The sequence below is a fragment of the Solanum stenotomum genome, chromosome 1, assembly GCF_019186545.1.
Source record: "Solanum stenotomum isolate F172 chromosome 1, ASM1918654v1, whole genome shotgun sequence".
NCBI classification, from domain to species: Eukaryota; Viridiplantae; Streptophyta; class Magnoliopsida; order Solanales; family Solanaceae; genus Solanum; species Solanum stenotomum.
The window spans coordinates 59977206-59998041 of record NC_064282.1 but is presented as its reverse complement, the minus strand read 5'-3'; the positions used below and the strand labels follow the sequence as shown (position 1 = coordinate 59998041).

Genomic DNA, 20836 nt, shown 5'->3' with positions numbered 1-20836 from the left:
GTCATTTGGACTAACCAATGCTCCTACAGCTTTCATGGATTTAATGAACAGGGTGTTCAAGTAGTATTTGGACTTGTTCATTATCCTCTTTATTAATGATAACCTTATTTACTCTAGGAATGAGGAAGAACATACGACTCATCTGAGGTTGTTCTGCAAACTCCCAAAGATCGCTAGTTATTCTCTAAGTTTATCAAATGTGAGTTTTGGTTACAATCAGTTGCTTTCCTTGGGCATATAGGGTCTAGTAAAGGGATCCGAGTAGATTCTCAGAAAATAGAGGTAGTGAAACAATGGCCTAGACCCACCTCTCTTACAAATATCATAAGTTTCTTGGGTTTAGCCGGTGATTACAGAAGGTTTGTAGAAGGATTTTCATCCATAGCTTCTCCATTGACTAAGTTGACTCAGAAAAAGGTTAAGTTTCAGTGGTCAAATGAGTGTGAGAAGATATTCTCAAAATTGAAAACTAGGTTGACTACAACTCATGTTTTGACTTTACCAGAGAGTTCAAACAGTTATGTGATCTATTGTGATGCATCCAAAGTCGGCCTAGGTTGTGTGTTGATGCAGCGAGGTAAGGTTATACCTTATGCTTCTAGATAGCTTAAGGTGCATGGGAAGAACTATCTGACTCATGACCTCGAGCTTGCAGTCGTGGTATTTGCCCTAAAGATTTGGAGACATTACTTGTATGGTGTTCACGTAGATATGTTCACAGACCATAAGAGCCTTCAGTATGAGTTCACCCAGAAAGAGTTGAATCTTCGCCGGATGAGATGGCTTGAGTTCCTCAAGGACTATGACATGAGTGTGCTTTACCATTCTGGTAAGGCTAATGTAGTAGTTGATGCTCTTAGCAAACTATCGATGGGTAGTGTAGCACATGTTGAGGAAGAAAGGAAGTAATTAGCAAAAGAAGTTCACCAGCTTGCTCGCTTAGGAGTTTGCCTTATGAACATATCAGATAATGATGTGATAGTTCAGAATGGGTCAGAATCTTCATTGGTAGCGGAGGTTAAGGAAAAATAAGACAGTGATCCTATCGATGGGTAGTGTAGCACATGTTGAGGAAGAAAGGAAGTAATTAGCAAAAGAAGTTCATCGGCTTGCTTGCGTAGGAGTTTGCCTTATGAACATATCAGGTGATGATGTAATAGTTCAGAATGGGTCAGAATCTTCATTGGTAGCGGAGGTTCAGGAAAAATAAGACAGTGATCCTATTCTGCTTCAATTGAAAGGTGCAGTTCGTCCGCAGAAAGTTGAGGTTTTTTCCCAAAGGGGAGATGGTGTGCTTTGCTACCATGGTCGTTTATATGTTCCTAAGGTGGGTGAGTTGAGACAGCAGATCCTTACAAAATCCCATAACTCTGGGTATTCTATTCATCTAGGCACCACTAAGATGTACCGTGATCTGCGGGAAGTCTTTTGGTGGAATGGTATGAAAAGGGACATAACAGATTTTGTTGCTAAGTTCCCTAATTGTCAACAGGTGAAGGTAGAACAACAGAAACCATGAGGTATGACTCAAGAGATTAACATTCCTACATGGAAGTGGAAAGTGATAACTATGGACTTTATTACAGGTTTACCTCGTACTCACAGGTAGCATGACTCCATTTAGGTGATAGTAGACGGAGTTAATAAGTCCGCGCACTTTTTGGTTGTCAAGACTACAGATTCGTTGGAGGACTACACCAAGCTTTACATTAATGAGATAGTCAGGTTGCATGGGGTTCCTTTGTCTATTATCTTGTCACGACCCTAGCCTACACCCCGGACGTAACACGGCATACAAGACTCTGAAGAGCCTCATACAAGCCTCATAGCATTCATAACATAAGACATAAGAAATGATACATAATTTAAAAACTTTAATCCATCAATCGAAGTCTTTATTTAAAAACAGCGGAAGCCTAACTTTGTCTCACATGGCCATCTAATACAACTTTAGAATCAAAGATAGGGTCACAACCCTTCAACATAGTCTGAAACGTAAAATGACATAAAAGAAACTAGAAATGAACAACTCTCGTCTTCGAACCATGAGGACTTACCAACTAGTGATACGCTCAAATTACACCTCCTTACAGAAGTATAAGCGATCGTTATCAAGTAAAGAACCCAACTTGTAGATTGGGATCGATCCCACGAGGAAAATGGTTTAGACTTTACTTTTAACCAACAATTATATTCAATTAGTCAAATTATTTCCAGAAACAGGTAAAAAAAAGGGGGTTGTGCTTGTGTGAAACAAATAGTAAGAACTTAATAAGTAATCAATAATCAAACTCAGCTTTGGTTGTTATCAAGATAAGAGAAATAACTAGGGTATATGTGTTTCCCACGATCTCATAACGCAGTAATCCTAGTAATAGCAATCATTTTCTAGTGTATTACATGCAAAGTGATAAGTTAAGTATCTCTAAATCCTTGGTCCGGCATCTAGAGAATTTCACCCCGCACCTTGGTCCGGCTACGTGTGTATAATTTACCAACCCTTACCTTTACCTCATATTAGACATCATAATCGATGTTTGGCTTAGTTATTACTTCGCACNGCTACGTGTGTATAATTTACTAACCCTTACCTTTACCTCATATTAGACATCATAATCGATGTTTGGCTTAGTTATTACTTCGCACCAATCGACACTAGCCTATTAGATAGTATCACACTAAATCTATGTTGATAATTCTTTTCTTGTTGATTACCTCCTTGGTCCGGCAAGTAGCAACAAGGCGAGTTCTAACATTGGCCACCGTTAAAAAGACTTCTAAACGAAAGAATTATCAATACATGCAACACACTATTCAATAATTGCTTATTTACTATTCATACTTTGTTAATCGCTAATGGTTCCCACAACCCTAGTTGTGGATTTAGTTACTCATATTGGCAAGAACACAATTCATAATTGTAGATGAAGAAATCATGAACTTACGTAAAGAGATAATAAACCCAGAAATTTAACTTGAATTGCAAAGCCAAAATCTTCAAAACGAACTTGGGAAATCAATAATTGCTAGAGTTACAAATTAATCCCCAAAGTTACAAAGTAAAACTAGAATAATAGTGTCTAACCCCCAAAAACGAGGTTTACATGTCCTATTTATGGAAAACAAATCCTAAATAAAAAAGGAAACAAATTAAGGAAAGTTTGTTCAGGTACGCGTCTTCAATTCACGAGATCGACTTACGGACCGTCGATGGATCTACGGTCCGTAAGTCCCTTCCGTCAATCGGGACTTAGAAAATATTTCAGCTTCCAAAAATCAGCTTCTATGAAGCAAATGACGGACCAGCAGTACGGACCGTAGATCGACCTACGGTCCGTCAATCCCCTCCGTAGCTCCATACTTAGAATCTTCAAAAATCAGGTACTGGAACCCTCGCAGTATAACTCTACGGATCAACAGTACGGTCCGTAAATCAATCTACGGACCGTCAATGGGCACCGTGGTTCCACACTTGGTCAAATTTCCCTGATTTGTCCTCAATACCATGCCTGCTGATCTACGGTCATCACCTACGGACCGTGAATGGACCTATGGTCCGTAGATTACCTCCGTAAATGTCCTGTTTCTGCATTTCTTTCAGCTGTCTCTATACTTCCGCGCCTGAACACCTTTCCTGCAAAACCTGATAAAAACACATAAAAACCAATATAAAAAGGCCCTAGACACACACAACTTGTAAGTGAAATGTATTAGAAATACCGTAAACTCACGGTATATCAACTAGCAAGGAGAGAATCAATCTAAGCTTTGAACAATAGAAGTCACATTAAGATCTAGAACCTACACTTTGTAAAAATGTAGAAGAAATATGGGTTAGCACAAAAATGTACTAAGTATGATAGCCATGCAAAAATCATGCTATAAAGGACATTTTGGTTGAAAATCATGTGATATGCCAAGTTTGAGAAACATCATGAACTATAGTATAAAAGGCATAAGATACAAGCATAATCATTATGTAAATCATTTAAACACATTGGAACCATCATCTTAAGTAACCCTAAGTTATCCTTGTGCAATGTAGGAATGGCATCACATATTACCATTCATACTAAGTACCACTTTGAGGCCACCATAGACATACTTACCATTTTTCATTCTCATATTTAGTCAATACTCATGGATAAGGAATATTCACATTTAATAAGTCATGACAAGGAAAGCAACTCATAATAACATTCCAAGTTAAACATTCATCTTTACATTAAGCCTTTAAGTCAACATTCTCATTAGCATCATTATGAGCACATTCATTTCATTAGACATTATGACATTAGAGAAACACACCATATCCCTCTCAAAGTTTACTCGTGCAATGCATGAATGGCATTCCATACTACCACTCACACTTTATAGAACCTCTTGAGTAACCATAGCACATATTTAACTTGATGGGAATAAGCATTAACCAACATAGACCATGTGAGCAAATCAAGAAATTCGGTGTCTATGCCACACCGTAAACGGTTGGTCTACTTGCCTAAGGTAGGACCAGTAACATTTTAGCTTAGGTGGATCCACTAGATAATAACCTATGTGGTCACATATATATGGGATAAGAAAGGTGTTCATAGAAACTTGTCCTATCATGGGGAGAGCTTCCACCTTACCATATCCACTCGGTGTTAAGCTTTAAATTCCTATAGAGTAGTTCATTATCATTAACATTATTACACATGAAAGGCAACCACCATTAGGTCTACCGACTCAAGGTACATTATTAAACATATGAAAGGGCCGCCACTATTAGGTCTACCGATTCAAGGTATATTATTAGGATAGCTAATTGAATCTTTAAGAAAGGTCCACCACCATTAGATCTACCGATTCAAGGTTCATCATTATACACATGAAAGGGATAGCATCATTAGGTCTACCGATTCAAGGTTTATCATTATAGTAATTCTTAGACTTCTCATGAAAGGGTTACCACCATTAGGTTTACCTTGAAACATAGCCTTAGAATACTTCATTAATTATTTATGAAAGGGCTACCACCATTAGGTCTACCGATTCAAGGTTCATTATGTCAAGATCCTTTTAGTTACACAAGAAGATGATGCCCTAAGCCTACCAATTCAAGGTACAATATACATTGCGAAAACCCTTTTACAACATGTCATCATCATTCACAAGTGTATAGTTGAGAATAGCCTTTCGATAACAAGATCATCATAGTCATAATTAATTCATGCATAATAATGTGTAAGGGTATAGAGGAGAATGGTCTTTCAATAAATACCACAATTGTACCATAGTCATAGGATCTTCATTCTCAACATAAATCTTGAAGCACATGCATAATTCTCATATTCATGTACAAATTCTCATAATTTACCCATCAAGAATCATGAATCACATTCAACCCAACATCTAGAATTTCTACATTATATATGGGTAATAAGACAATTCAATTAATTCATACAAGACACATTTACATGCTTCTAAACTCAATTAAACCACATTAAGATCACAATTTAGCAATAGAGGGGATTCATGGGTTCTTAGGGAAATTTCACCAAAATTCAAGCATAAATCATCAATTCAACCATAACCCAACATAATTAAACCATTGAAATCATTTTTAAAGAGAACCCATGAATTTTGAACAAAACCCTTGAAATTGGGGAAAATTGTAAGTTTTGAAATCAAGTTTTGAAGGGGCTCTATGGGTGAAATCTACCCAAAGATGAAAACTACCATACCTTGATGATGAATCCTTGAAGAATTTGATGAAAACCACTTGATTTCTTCAAGACCAAGCTTCAATTTTACTCTTCTTCTTCTTGTGTTTTTAGAGAGAGAAATATTGTGAGGAAGATGAACTTTTGATTTTGATTTGGGTCTTTGTGAAAATTCTTTTAATTGGGTGTTTAATGACTTAAAATACTTTATATATATATATAAGAGTAACATAAAATATACCCATTTAATTTGGACTAAAAATTGGAATTTACAAAATTGCCCCTTGCCCAAGTGGACTTGCCTTTAAAAAACTAAGGCAAAGTCCAAGGGAGCTTCCACGGCAGTGGACTGCTCCACCTTCCGTGGTCCCTCACGTGGACTGTGCCCTTGTCTTTTAAATCTAAGTCATTTGACCACGAGGGCTCCACACGGACAGTGGACTTGTCCACTTGCCGTGGACCCAAACGTGGAGTGTGCTACTGCCCACGTGACTTAGGCAGTTTTCACTGAAGGGTCTTCATGGGCAGTGAAGAGCTTTCACGCGTCGTGAACCCTCACATGGATGTTGACACCCAATTTTGGCTCTCCACATCTAATAATAATAAAATATATATGTTATGGAATTTTTATAGGAATACAAAAAGATTTTTTAATTATTTATTTGACTTGATAAATTTATTTCATAAATGTTATTTCTTACAAAATTAAATATATTATATTACTACTTACCTTCTCATTTTTTAAATAAGTGTCGTTCTTAAGAATCGAATCTATTTTCTGTTCAAATATAATTCCTTTTGTCACAATAGATATTTTTCGTGCATTTATTAAAGTTAGAAAGCTTAGTTAATTAATGATTTACTAATTTATATTAATTTTAAGAGTGACTAATTTTATCAAATAAGCTAGTCTTGCAAAATAATTATCTTTAATTTAATAAATTATGAATATTTAGTAAAGAAGTAGTTATAATTTAAATGAATTTAATTTGAGCAAATTTGGCAATCCAAGTCTTCTTAAACTGGCCAATCCGTGTATGCCACGTAGGCGAGCACATGGATTGTGCTTCTTTAGCTTAAATCTTGACCCTACGATTAAATATAATGGTCCTAGTTAATTAAGCTTTTACCATTATTCAATATATATATAACTTTTCCTTTTAACTTCTGATATATTTTAACCATCCGATCAAATGATCGAACGACCCAAAACAAACAAGACTTTTCTATTCTTTCTTTTCCAAGACCATCGCTTCAACTTTTCAGCATTTCAGAATGACGGTACATTTTTTTCCTTTCCCAGAAAATCTCTGTTCCCAGATGTTCCTTCAACTTTCTCTTTCCCCATGGCCTTCATTGCTTCGTCCCATCAAAGAACGGCCATGAACCGCCGGAAAACAACAATTTCCGGCGGTCCCTTGTTTTATGTCTCGTCCATCAACCTTTCTTTGATAAAAGCAGACCCCTACGCCCCCTACACCTCTGTTCTGGACGGGTTTTTGATCGAAATATTTTCAAAATTCGTGGTTTAAATTAGTCCAACAGATCAAAATCTGAAAAGTGATGACGATTTTGATATCAAGTTGCAACTCTCTGTTTTTCAGCATTATTTTAGTTTTCAAATTCATATTTTTTTGAATCCGGTTTTTGCCTATAAAAGGGTAGGCGTCTTCCCATTCAAAAAAAGAAAAAAAGGAATCGAAGAAAGGAGGAACATTCAAAAAACAATCTAGAAAAAGGTAGAACGGAAAAGGGCCTAAAATACCCTTGAACTATTGGAAATGGTACAAAATTACCCTCCGTCTACCTATTGGCCTCAAAATACCCTTAACATCTACCTTTAGGTCCTATATTAACCTTCTTTTTAACGGACTCCAATTTAAACCTAATTAATAAATTAATTAATGACGTGTCATTCATATATTGGTCATCCTATAATTAATCTAAACTAATTTAAAAATCCACCCATTCCCAAATCAAATCGACCCGCCCCAAATTTATTTAACCCATCTGTCCTTTCCCATTTGAGTTCTCACGAAAATTATATCATCTTCAACTTTCTGTATTATATCAATGTAGCTACGTGATTTTTGCAACTTCGAAACATTATCTAGATCATCAATATCATTGTAATTAAAAGCCAAAAATAAAAATCATCGTAATAACAATTTTCCGTGAACATCACGTGTATTATCGGATAATTCATCTAATTCCTCCAAATCTGCGAAGAATGAATCAATCAGAGTTGCCATTATGCGATTTATATTACTTTTGCTGCAAATTAAATAATATTGATTAACAATCTGCTCCGATAATCACTCAAAATCTGCAAGCAACTTAACCACTAAATGCTATAGATTAAAAATGGCTAATAATCTGAGATTTTGGTATGCATTGTGCTTCCACTCTTCCTCCATAATATGGAAATTCACTAAAAGAAAAGGACTAACACCAAGTTAATCTACAATAAAAATTTAGTATAAACCTTGACATAAAATATACCAAACAATTCAGAAAAGTTGAGCAGTGTTTGCCGGTTTCTTCCTCCAGATTTGGGTTATGGAATTGAAATGGCCAAATGAAAGTGAAGTGTTTGATGATATGTTCGCCGGATGCTTCTACCAGAGTTGTAAAATTCTCATTTTTCTGTCACACGCAAGTGGCCGGTGCAAGACGAGCCATGATCGTAAAGTGTGGGGACTTTTTAATTGGAATTTGATTTGGGGTGGGTCGATTTGATTTGGGAATGGGTGGATTTTTAAATTAGTTTAGATTAATTATAGGATGACTAATATATGAATGCCACGTCATTAATTAATTTATTAATTAGGTTTAAATTGGGATCCGTTAAAAAGAAGGTTAATATAGGACCTAAAGGTAGATGTTAAGGGTATTTTGAGGCCAATAGGTAGACGGAGGGTAATTTTGTACTATTTCCAATAGTTCAGGGGTATTTTAGGCCCTTTTCCGAAGGTAGAAAAACAATCTAGAAATCCGAGAATCAGCTGTTTGTTTGTCTCTTTTCTCTCTGCTTCTCGAGTTTTAGTTCGGGAAAGGAGTTCGAAGTTGAAATCTTTGACGTCAAAACTTTAGTTTGCTGCTTCAAAGAAGGTAGTCTCTTTTTCCTTTGTTTATAGCTACTTTAATTTTTGTTTTAATCTACATTGATCCCATAGTACGTTTTCTTTGATTTTGCGAGTATGTAGTTGTTGTAATTTGCTGATTTAAATTTCTTTGAAGTTCCCTGTTTATGCTTGGCTCCCTGTAATTCTAATTTCTTTTTTTTTTTATACATGTGAACATTAGTTAGGCGCAATTACGTATTGTGGTTATGATCATAGCTTGCTAATGTTCCTGTTTGTTTGGTCTTCCTAGCTTTATCATAAGTAGTTTTGAATTGGTTTACTCGTTCATAGTATGATTTTGCTTGTTATGAATCTATTAGATATGTGAAAGTCATCAGTGTTCTCGGATGTTCGAATCAGTTTGTTAGTTGTTCGTGTCCTCGGAATCCATATCAAATTGGTTTATTGAAATAGATTTAAAAAATGGTTTAATAAATTGTCCAATTTAAGTTTTGTTACTTCTCTTTTCTCTGTTTATTACCTCTTAAAATTAGGGCTAGTCCATCCTTGGTTTAATAGGATACACATATTTGTTTAAGTTAGTATTTATCTTGTCCCCTGATCTTATTAATCAATGCCTTAGCCTTTCCTCTTTATACAGCATGCTAGCTTTAAATAATTAATATAGTGGTTAATCTTTATTCGCTTCAAGTTATAGAATGCCTTGATTAGCTTTGAGTTTATAGTGTTTTCTCTTAGTTAAACAAATATTTTATGTAGTGTTTTCCTTAAACTTTGACCTATTTTTTTTTTGTGAATATTTCTACCTTTCCTTCATAGTATTATTAATCAGGGGCAAAATGGTCTGGTGGATACCTATACTTGTACCTGTTTGTATTGTGAACCCTTCTACTTACTCCTTTGTCATCTGAACCCTTACACTTAATAAAACACAATATATCAAACCCCTCTGACCGTTGACCATGCCTATGTGGCATTAATATGGTTGAGTTGGCAAGAGAGTGAGACCACACGCCTATTAAGGCAAGTGAACATCATATTTAAATTTTAAAAATATTTAAATTAAAAGAGTAAAATAATAAACATAAAAAAGAAAATTGAAACCCTTCTTCTTCACCCAACGACCCACTTTTTTCAGCAATTAATTAAGAAGTCATTTCTTCTTCCCTCACTAACCCCTCCTTTTTGGCCATTCTCACGCTTGAACAAACTTTTTATTTTCTTCTCCACAATTTACCAACACCTATTTAGCAAGGTTTAGCAATCCGCTGAATGTTCTTTGTGGCAATCTCTTTTTAATTTTTGAGATTGGATTTAATTGGGAGAAATGCTCACACCTTTTTCAGCTTGAAATTTTGTTCTTTTTTTTTCTTTGGGCAAAAATATACTATTTGTTAATTTACGGTAACCATTTTTATTTTGTCCGTCGAGGTTTCGGGCTGTATTTCTATGTGACGACTGTCTTTGCTTTGTACTATTAAGTGACTGCAGTATTTGGAAATAGGTTTTGTTGCAAAAAAAACCCACCTATTTAGCAGTTCTTGGCGACTGATTCACCACGAGAAGGAGAAAGTGGACCAGCTCTCGCCGGAGACCACTGAATCGTAGTGGCGTGAGAGAGAGGCGACACTGGCTAATGGAGAGGAGAACGAGGTGGGTGAGGGTGCGGTCATGGCGGTGAAGAGGTTTTTCGGCCAGATCTGGTGGTGCGGTGGCTTTAGGTTGTTGTTTTTGTGGAGATTGGAGGAGGAAAGAAAAATAGTGATGGTGTGCGGTGGAGATGAAGAGAGTGAGGGAGAAAGTATATGTGATTTCGCCGGCAAAAATGGCGACGGCGGTGGCCATGACTTTCTCTGGTCGATGGGGGTCCCTGGTGGTTCGCAGGAGTCGTCGATGGTACGGAAAAAGGAAGACAGTGGAGAGGGGAACGAGGTTGGTGAGGGGCAATGAGCTGGTGTGGTGGCTTATGGTTTTTGGATTTGTGGACGTTGGAGAAGGATGAGGTAAGAAAAATGGTGAAAGTGTGCGATGAAGACAGAGACAGATGAGGGAGAGAGTATTTGTGTTCTCGCCGGCAAGAGGAGTGGTGGCAGCGGTAAATTTCTCCGGCGATTGGGCCTTTTCACGGTGAAAATGGCAGATGATGTAGGGAGACCCAAAATTTTAATTTAGAAGAATAATTAATTATTTTTTTTAAGTTTGAATCAAAACTTTATGATTTTTTGTCAAAAAGAAATTATTATAAAAAGTAAAAAATGATGTGGCAAAATTTATCTTACATGGAATGTGACATTAGCGCTACTGAGAGTCACCATGAGTTGAAAGGGTTCAACATGTTGAGTTTAAATGAGTTCGGGGGTTCAGATGACAAAGGGGTAAGTAGAAGGGTTCACAATACAAATGGGTACAAGTACAAGGGTCCGCCAGACCATTTAGCCTTAATCAGGTCATTACTCGTAATATTTTAAACGTCTGTAACTCCTCTCAAGTTCTATTTTACGTATAATTTTTTAGGACTATAACTTGGTTGAAACTATACCTAGTATTTTTCCAGCTCTTTACCACACTTAATTTTATATCTTTGACGTCAACTCCATAGTATGTTTCAGATTATTTTTTTTATCAAAACTTTGCCTAAATAATCATTTTTCTAAGTTTGAATGAGCCGTTTCGAACTCTCATGATCAGTTCTTCCTAATCTTCCATCCCCCTCCCTGTTTGAAGTGTTAGGACCGAAATAAGCAGGTGTAACGCGGAAGCTAGCAAAACAAACCTCGAAAGACCATGAGTAAGAAGACAAATGAGAAACACACTAAAAGAGACAGATTTAACGTGGTTCGGTCAATCGACCTACGTCCACAAAGGAGATGAACAATCCACTATAAATATGAGAGTACAAAATATAGAGAGAAACAACCTCAACCAATTCACTCGGAATACATGGGAGGTTCACACAAGTGATAACGTATCAAGCTTGTGACCCACAAATTCTCCCCCTAACCAAAACTCTCAAAGCCCTTAAGACTACATTGTGAATGCTAATTAAGTTAGAAGGAACAAGCCTATCAGAGCCCAGGTTCGGGTGTGTCGAAGTAGTAGACTACGTTTTGTGAGAAGTTCCCGATGTGACAACAAGACCAGAGATCTGCAGGGGTGCCTTGTGTCGAAAGTCTTCCTGGCAAAGTAGTGGTCCAGGCGGCGTGTCCCGTTATGTGATAATGGCGGTGCAAGATGATTTGGCAGATCAGATGGTGTGACCTAGCGATTGGAGATTTGCGGTTGATGCCTTGTGTCGAAAGTCTTCTTGACAAAGTGGTGGTCAAGCGGCGTGTCCCACTGGTCGGTAGTGGCGGTGCAAGATAGTTAGCGCAGATCAAATGTATCATCATTTAAGGGGAGGTTACGAATTGTGTGGTCTTGGTTTGAGGGAAGGATTGTTGGGTAACAAACCTATCCCACATCGGATGGAGAAGAAGAAATGTACCAATATATAAGTGTTCACCCAACTCCATTAGTATGAGGCCTTTTGGGATGTGCCCAAAAACAAATCCGTGAGGGCTTGACCCAAAGCGGACAATATCATACTAATGTGGAGTTAGGGTGGTGGTACGTGCGGTCCCAACATGAAGATCTGGAAAATATAAGAGTATGGATAAATGTCTAGTCATTTTACATAGTTAACCGAAACATAAACTTTCATTCAAGATATGTGAAAATTCTGGTTTATACATATCCTCCATTTGGGGGGCTGATTTTATTATTCTACAAGAACTAATCCAAAGAGTTCTCGAGTGACTAGTTTTAATCTAATAATGTTGTTGACTAATTTTTTTTTGTTCAGTGATCAGTTAAAGATGATCGCTCTTCGGTCCTTATTTTACGACTTTATAGTTAAGGTAGTACTTTACTATCCAAAATAATTTAATTGATTAGCTTTCCAGTGGCTCTTCCTTTAATTGTATACCAAGATCATAAAATAAGATAAGTGTTCACCTCCTCCCCCGACTCTTCTTGTGATGTTTCTCTCTAGATTGATTAAAGTTTTTGGTATACTAATTACTTAAATGTCGTCAAGGAATTGCGAGAATAGTATTATGTTGTTGTGGTTGTTGTTTTTGAGTATATTTACAGTATGCCTACGACTACATAATACTTATTTTACATGTCTTTGATTAACCTAAAATTCAGTCGCTAATTCTATTTCTTCTTTGTTTGTCACATGTACACTCGGGAGCGCGTTTGGAGTTAGTATATGACTTCATCTCTGTCCAATTCAGAGAAGCGACCAATATCCTACATTATTTGCTCGTGTCTAGCAGCCCTCATCTCATCAATAATGTCAACGCTTTCCTTTTTAGTTCAAAGCTTTACATTTCTTATATATACATATATGTGCGGTTACTTTGGTTAACGTTTTACATATTAGTATTTAACATTTATATTTTTGATTGCTCCTATCTGTGTTTGGATTTGTACAAACCAACTAGAATGAGAGTAAGAAGCAGTCGTCCATCTCACATTCCTCTAGATATTGGGTTTTAGTATGATCATTTGGCTTATGACGACGCTTTCCAAAGAAGTTTTTTCATCTATTATATCTTTTGGTTGTGAAAGCTTAACCTTTAAGAAAACTGAACTTGGAAACAACTTTCGTTTATCACTTTAAAAGGAGAATGTATCCATTTAAGATTTGGTTCAATAAGAGTTAAAAACAATTGTGTAGCAACTTTATAAAGTGCAATTTTTTTTGAGGTGCAAACGTACAAATTTTATCCTGAAAATTGTAGGATTTTGAGGGGTAAGAACTGCAGCTTTAAACAGCCCAGCAATGCAGATTTTTAATGCAAAATATATACATTTTTGGAGTATAATGCTATGTTATGAGAGTTTTTTTTTTTGATGCGGCATTTTAGGTTAAAAAAATGATGTATTTTCAGTCTCAAAAGAGTGCCGAATTTGAGCTCAAAATGTGCATGATTTGAGCACAAAAATGCAGATTTTTTAGCTTAAAAAAAACTGCACCTTTAACAAACTTTACAAAGCAGATTTTTTTAATTTAAAAAAATTATTTTTGCATGACTTAAAGTATAGATTTTTGGAACTAACCATTATTTTTCGACAGTTTAAAAGGTGCAGTAGCTTGAGTCTAAAAGTACTTGAAAATACTACTTTCAAAAGGAAGAAGAAATATTATTTTGAAAGGCCAAAATGAATTTTACAAGAATTGTCATTTTTTTTAGTCTTATACAACAAAGTTTATTATTCCCAAGAAAGACAAAATATCTTTTAGCTTTACTTAAACTTATCATTTTAAAAACTCCCAAAATGACTTTTGAGTCAAGTTTAAAGGCTAAAATAATTACCTTTTAGGAAACATATATATTTTTTAGAAAATAAATAGAGAAGTAGGCCTATACATTTTATTAACAAAATAAATGTTACTATAGAATAAGTCTTAAAAGCTAGGCCTATTTTATATTCTTTACGTCACCCCTCTCATGAAAATACTTGCTATTGTCATTTTTTTTAAAAAAAAAACAAACATTACTATAACATTTTTAATTTCTTAACATGTTATTTCGAGATTTTAGATGTGGCCAACAGGTTCAAAATACAAGGTATATACATATATATGTCATACGCAGAAAGGTACAAATTTTATACTTCTTAGTTTTTCTCTATACGTAATTTATTATTTTGTTACACTTCATATAATTTTTCTCATATCTACTATCACTTTTACAAATGACACTTTTTTTTTATACAAATCCCTACACTTTAATACACACGTTATTTACGACATGTTTGCAACTCGACTACTATCTAATTTTATTTTATTTCACGTCCTAATTCTATATAAATAAAACAACAAATTTTCCTATCATTTAAACTCAACATTTATTTTGGATACATTTAAATAAGACACATTTGTATATTTTTTAACATAAAATTGTCATACACTTTTAGCGCATTTTTTTTCTTACCATATGATAAACATACTACTGTAATTTTATCTAATAGACATATATATGTCGTACCTTGTATTTTACTTATTTTTTAAAACTAATAAAATTTACTTACCATTGATTTTAAACCAAATAAATAAATAAGTTTTCCTAATTATAGTTTTCTAAATTGAGTTTAAGGACTATCTTCGGATAGGCTTTGAGGGATGCTTAATACCTTCCCCTCGAGTAACCAAAACCCTTACTCTGAATCTCACTGGTTTCGCAAATCAAAATAGAGTTTACATTTATATATTTTTAAAAATGGTTTGCCTAATATTTTCCTTAAAATTTAGGTAGCGACTCTAAAACAATTTATTTATTTATTTTTCAAAAAAATAGAGTGACAGCCGTATTATGTCGTGAACTGTTTCGGCTTGTTCGAAATAGGGTGCGACAACTTGGCGACTCTGCTGGGGACCTTACTTAGGTTTTAACCTTAGAAAAACCTAATTTAGGAACAACATTTGTGATTACGTGTTTATTTTTCAGCTTGCTATTGATATATTGCTTTGACTGAAAGGTCGCAAGTGAAATTCAAGCTTGTGTTCTTTATTTGTCTTAAAAACACTACTTGTTACTGTTTTTTCTACATTGTCATTTGCACATTCTATCGAGTCTTGGCCGTACACGCACACACTGTACACGCGAGGGGTGTTCCTACACTCTTCCGAAACTCTTTTTGAATTCCTTAGTTTCAGAGCTTGTGCAATTAAGATAGTGCGCATTCTCGCAATTACTCAATTCCATTCTCAATCATATAAGAAATATCTTAGTCTTAAAAATAGGTCATGATGCATAGCGTTAGACAAGACAGTATACGGTATTGTCGTTGAGTTTAGGAAACCACCCAAATGTCAATAAGTTTCTTTTTAAAACTCGACGACATAAACTTTGTGTGAAATTGATATAAATTATTCAAACTTAAACACTTAACAGATTTAGAGCAAATAAATTCATTACACCCTTTGCCCTCTTTTCAGATGAACTTCAACCAAGACTTGCCGGATATCCAAATGGTCATTTCAGCGCCCCACATTCTACAAAATTGGTGGCAAAATATTCGCAGGATACACGGGGCAGAGATTCAAGGGCACTTAGGAGCATTATTGTCGCTTCTGGGGACACAATGCGATAAAATATTTGTCACTCAGCTAATGGGGTTTTGGGAATCGAGCACCGTAACCTTCAAATTCCTGGATTTTGAGATCACTCCTACACTAGAGGAGTTCAGCAGTCTTACCGAGCTACCGATTAGCGAGAGGCTTCCATGATCTCCTCAACTATCTGTATGGGTGACTTTCTAAGTCTCTTGGATCTACACATATTTCGGTAATTGGGATATGTGGACGGCGGACACATTGAGTTAGACTATCTCTTCCAAAGGTTTGGGCGTTCGAAAGGTTACTATGAATATTAGTGTGAATTTGAATGTACTCGTGGAGCATGGGAGCATATGAGGCCAAGGGTATTCGTTATGGTTTTTTTAGGAGTTATGGTGTTCCCGATAAGGTCAAATTCTATCGACATCAACATATTGTCGATGGTTATAAGCTTCTTCAACGATCCACAAAGATTTACTTTGGTGTCTATGATCCTCACCGAAGTTCTTCGTTCAATGACTACCTGCATTAGGGGACACGATTTCTTCGGAGGATGCAGCATATTGCAACAGATTTGGGCAAGGGAACATTTCTACCGACGTGATCCACAAATGGATTACTACTTAGGTGCTCCTAACAAGATCGAAAACCACGAAGACCGTCTCCAAAATTGGGTGGGTGCGCCAACGGGAAGGGAAGAATGGCGCGCATTTTTGAACAACCTCACAGGAGACGCCATCCAATGGAAGTTCTCTTGGATAATAGGATTGGCATTTGCAAGGACTCGATACTTTTTCTTTATCGAGTTAATTGGGCTCAGAGGAATTCAACCATATGCACCTCTTCGGGTTATGCGGCAATTTGGAGCCATTCAAGACATTCCTCTATGGTCAATCATGGGGTCACATGAAGATGTTTTCACTTCAGTCTCCCTGGAACGGATAAAAAATCTGCAAGCCGAGTGGGAAGCCATAATCGATTTAGAAATAGGAGAAGAAAGTTGGTGTACGCCAGAGTATTACGCTTGGCGGAATACCGTAAGTCATATGGCTCGTCCAAGCGCACACGGACATTGGGGGTTTGTAGACAGTCAACAAAATGATTGGATCAGAGAATCAGTGTTTTTTCGCATAGGGTTCACTACACCCATGTACAATCAGATAGTTCCAGGATCTGTCGATTACTTAATCCAGGAAGAAGACCCAGAAGAAGACCCAGAAGAGGATCCTGAAGAGGACCCAGAAGAGGACCCAGAAGAAGACCCAGAAGAGGAGCCAGGAGAAGAAGTGTGGGAAGATCACATGGAGGTTTCTTAGATAGGTTATAACGTCTATGACCCAAGCGATAGAGGGGTTATAGACATATCATCCGAGCATAGCCTTGAAGAGTCTCTAGAGTATCACCCGGGTCCTTACTATGATATGGACGATGATGATGATGATGCTCCAACTTGGCCGTAGATCATCTTTCTTCTTTGAATTCCCTCATAAGCTCTTTAAAGTGCCATGTGGCCTATCCCTCTTGTACTCCTAGTGGCCACCCCTGTACTTTCATTTCTTCGGCTTTTGACCGCCTACATCGTTATAATTGCCAAATATTAATCAATGAAGTTATGTTTGTTCCAAATCTAAAATATGTTTAAATTGATCATTTATTATCAAACTAATTGCAACGTAGGCCTACCTCAGGAAAAAAAAGGTTCTATATTAGGATGCGTTTTGAATGTCGCCGATTTGGCGTATATATGTGTTACATTTACTTATTTGTTACAACTTTCAATATTTCCCAAACTAACATAGTTTCCCTTTCTCTTTGCTTTCTTTTCTTTATTTATCCCCACAAGTACGTTGATTTGTGTCGACTTGCAAACTGGCTGACTCACGATACAACCTTCGATCAAAGGGAAAAATGACTGATAAAGACGAGTTCAATATTGCCGCAAACATAATAGTACCTATTGAGAATCCTGAAAGTTCTCGAAGTATAGCTGACATTCAAAACAAGGAGAAAATGGCTCACATGGAACAAGAACTCGAGATCTTGAGGGAAGAATTGCGTCAAGTGTGAGACTTGGCCAAACTGTCAGCGACCACTTTCCCTACTTTCAAGACACCTATCTACTTCCCAAAGGCTGACTTTCCTTCTGTCGACTTACCAAATCAGCTAGAATTGACTCAACACGTTCCTACCCACGGTCAAGTTCCACCAGCTTCTCCAACCGCAGTCAGGATCGTTCATGACCTCTCTAATCGCAACCCTACCATACCTGCAATGCAGCAGATACTTAGGGCACATGTCGTCGCTCCCTATAAGACACATGTTCCACCTGTATATGCCGCTAAAGCTCCTACCTTCACAACGCCACTTGTGGTTAATATCTCGTACGAAGTCGATCAATATGAAGAAATAGAGAAAGATGCTCGGTTGAAAGAAAATGCATCGATAAATGCCCAGCTTCAAGGTCTGAGAAAAGCATTGAAAAGCTTACAAGTCACTAGAGGGACAGAGAGTCTGGATTATGATGACTTGTGTATCCATCCGGACATTGACATGCCGGTAGGGTATAAACCACCAAAGTTTGACATGTTCGATGGAAAAGGTGGCCCACACGCACATTTATGGGCATACTGTGACAAGTTAGTCGGTGTAGGGAGAAATGAGAAGTTGAGGATGAAGTTGTTCATTCGGAGTCTGTCTGGAGAAGCATTAACCTGGTATACCCGCCAAGACCCTCGCAAATGGCGTGACTAGCAGGAAATGGTTGAGGACTTCATGACTCGTTTCAGATTCAATACTGAAATTACTGCTGACAGATTCTCATTGGCCAATATACAGAAGAAGCCATCTGAGAATTTCTAGGAATATGCACGACATTGGAGAACTGAGGTCGCAAGGGTGAAACCAGCACTAGATGAGAGTGAGCTCTCGAAGTACTTTATTCGAGCTCAAAAAGGTATCTACTTTGACAAGATGATGTCAATGATGGGTCAGAAGTTTGCAGAATTGGTCAAGATGGGAGACTTTATAGAAGATGGTGTTAAATCTGGGAAGATTCAGTCTATGGTCACATTGCAAGCTGCAAGTAGGGCTATACAATCGGGTTCCATTGGCGGTGTCAAAAAGAAAAAGGAAGATGTTTCAGTTGTCACTTACCAACAAGGAGGACCACCCCACCGATACCTCAATAATCCCCAAATCGCTGCGCATACTTCATACGTCCCAATATATAATACCCAACCACACTATAATCCACCCCGAGCACCAGCATACCAAACTCCTCCAAGACCATATGTCCCTGTCCAAGCACTAATCCACCGAAATAGACCAGCATATGCACCGAGACCACGTCCAAATCTTAAAGCTAGAAATGCTCGCACTTATACACCGATTGCCGAACCCTACGCCCAATTGTTTGAGAGGTTCAGGACAGAGGGAGTGTTGCAACCAGTTGAAGGAAAACTTCCTGATCCAATCTCTCGCAACTTTGATAGAACCAAACGATGCCATTAACACTCGGGAATCCAAGGACACGACACAGAAGATTGTTATGGATTGAAGAACCAGATCAAGTCTTTGATCAGAAGAGGAGTAATCAAATGCACACCAACGCCTCCCAATGTGAACAACAACCCCTTGCCAAATCATAAGAATCGGGAAGTCAACATGGTTACTCTGGATGACGAATATGGGACCCCCGACTATCCAAACATAGAAGAAGCGGATGCCATGACATCTTCGGCGCAACATGTTATCACTGTTCAACTAAGGGAACCTCTGACTGTCCAAACATATCTCCCAAGAGTTGTAGTGACCACTTTAATTGCTTGAAAGCCTGAGTATGACACCAAAGCAGTCCCATGGGACTATCGAGCGGACGCCAAGGTCAAGATGATCGACACTGTCGTGGCTCAAGGGATGACTAGGTCGGGGAGGTGTTATGCCCTAGAGGACCTAAATCAAAGAGTTCTTGGAAAAGAACAGAATCTAAAGAAGAACATTACCGATGCCGAAGCCGCAGAGTTTTGGACGAAGATACAGTCTAAAGACTATTCGGTCAAAGAACAGCTGAGGAAGACGTCAGCCCACATATCCATTTGGTATTTGCTTATGAGTTATGAGGCTCATAGGAATGCTTTGGCGGAGGTGTTAAGCGGAGTGATCATTCCAAGAGAGACCACAAGTGAGACCTAAGCCGCAACGATTGGAAGAATAGTAGAAGCTAACAAGATTTCTTTCCACGATGATGAGTTGCCTGCAGAAGGGGTTTGTCACAACAAAGCACTTCACATCGCAGGAAAATGTTTTGATAAAATTGTGACTCGAGTTTTAATTAATGGTGGTTTTGTATGCAACATCTGTCGTTTTACCACTTTGAGGAATTTAGGCATTAATATGGGAGAGATAAGGGAAAGTCGTGTGAAAGTCAGAGCTTTTGATGGAGCACAAAAAAGTATTACCGGAGAGATATATCTCACATTGCAGGTGGGGCCGACTGAATTCCCCATTTTATTTCAAGTGATGGATGTATCATCCAACTACAACCTGTTGAAGGGAAAACCATCGATTCACATGGCAAGAGTGGTTCCTTCCACTCTTCACCAATGTGTAAAGTTTGAGTGGGGTCGCCCAGAAGTTATTGTCCACGGAAAGCTCAACCACCCCATTCATTCTGCTAATTCTATCCCAGTCACCGACGAGTTAGACGGAGCCACTTTTCACACTTTAGAAATCATGCAAGCTATAAGGGTCAATGAGGAAACAGAGCCCGAAGATACCGAATTGTCAAGTACAACAAAAATGGTTGCGTCAGAAATGTTGAAGTATGGGTATCATCCAAAGATTGGACTTGGACCTAAGTCCAACGGTATAGTCGAGCCAATCCAACTGAAGCATAAAAGAGGCACCAACAGACTCGGATACGAGCCTACCTTGGGAAG

General features: G+C 37.4%; 1 pseudogene; it reads right to left on the bottom strand.

The window, feature by feature from the left end:
* LOC125862154 (agamous-like MADS-box protein AGL80) overlaps positions 1-20836 on the bottom strand; it is a 31353-nt pseudogene that overhangs the window by 9382 nt on the left and 1135 nt on the right.